Genomic DNA, 369 nt, shown 5'->3' on the forward strand with positions numbered 1-369 from the left:
GGAGAAGTCATCCATGAACACCTCCACAACATCTTCTATAAGATCAGAGAAAATAGACATCATGCACCTTTGGAAGGTGGCTGGAGCATTACATAGCCCAAATGGCATCCTTCGATAAGCAAAAGTACCATAAGGGCATGTGAATGTTGTTTTCTCTTGATCATTTGGATGTATGGGTATTTGGAAGAACCCTGAATACCCATCAAGAAATCAATAATAGAGATGATTTGCAAGTCTCTCAAGCATTTGATCAATGAATGGTAATGGAAAATGATCTTTTCTAGATGCTGAGTTAAGTTTTCGATAATCTATGCACATCCTATGTCCTGTTATTGTTCTTGTTGGTATTAGTTCATCCTTATCATTTTT

This window comes from Brassica oleracea, chromosome C4 (genome assembly GCF_000695525.1).
Source record: "Brassica oleracea var. oleracea cultivar TO1000 chromosome C4, BOL, whole genome shotgun sequence".
In the NCBI taxonomy this organism is placed as follows: Eukaryota; Viridiplantae; Streptophyta; class Magnoliopsida; order Brassicales; family Brassicaceae; genus Brassica; species Brassica oleracea.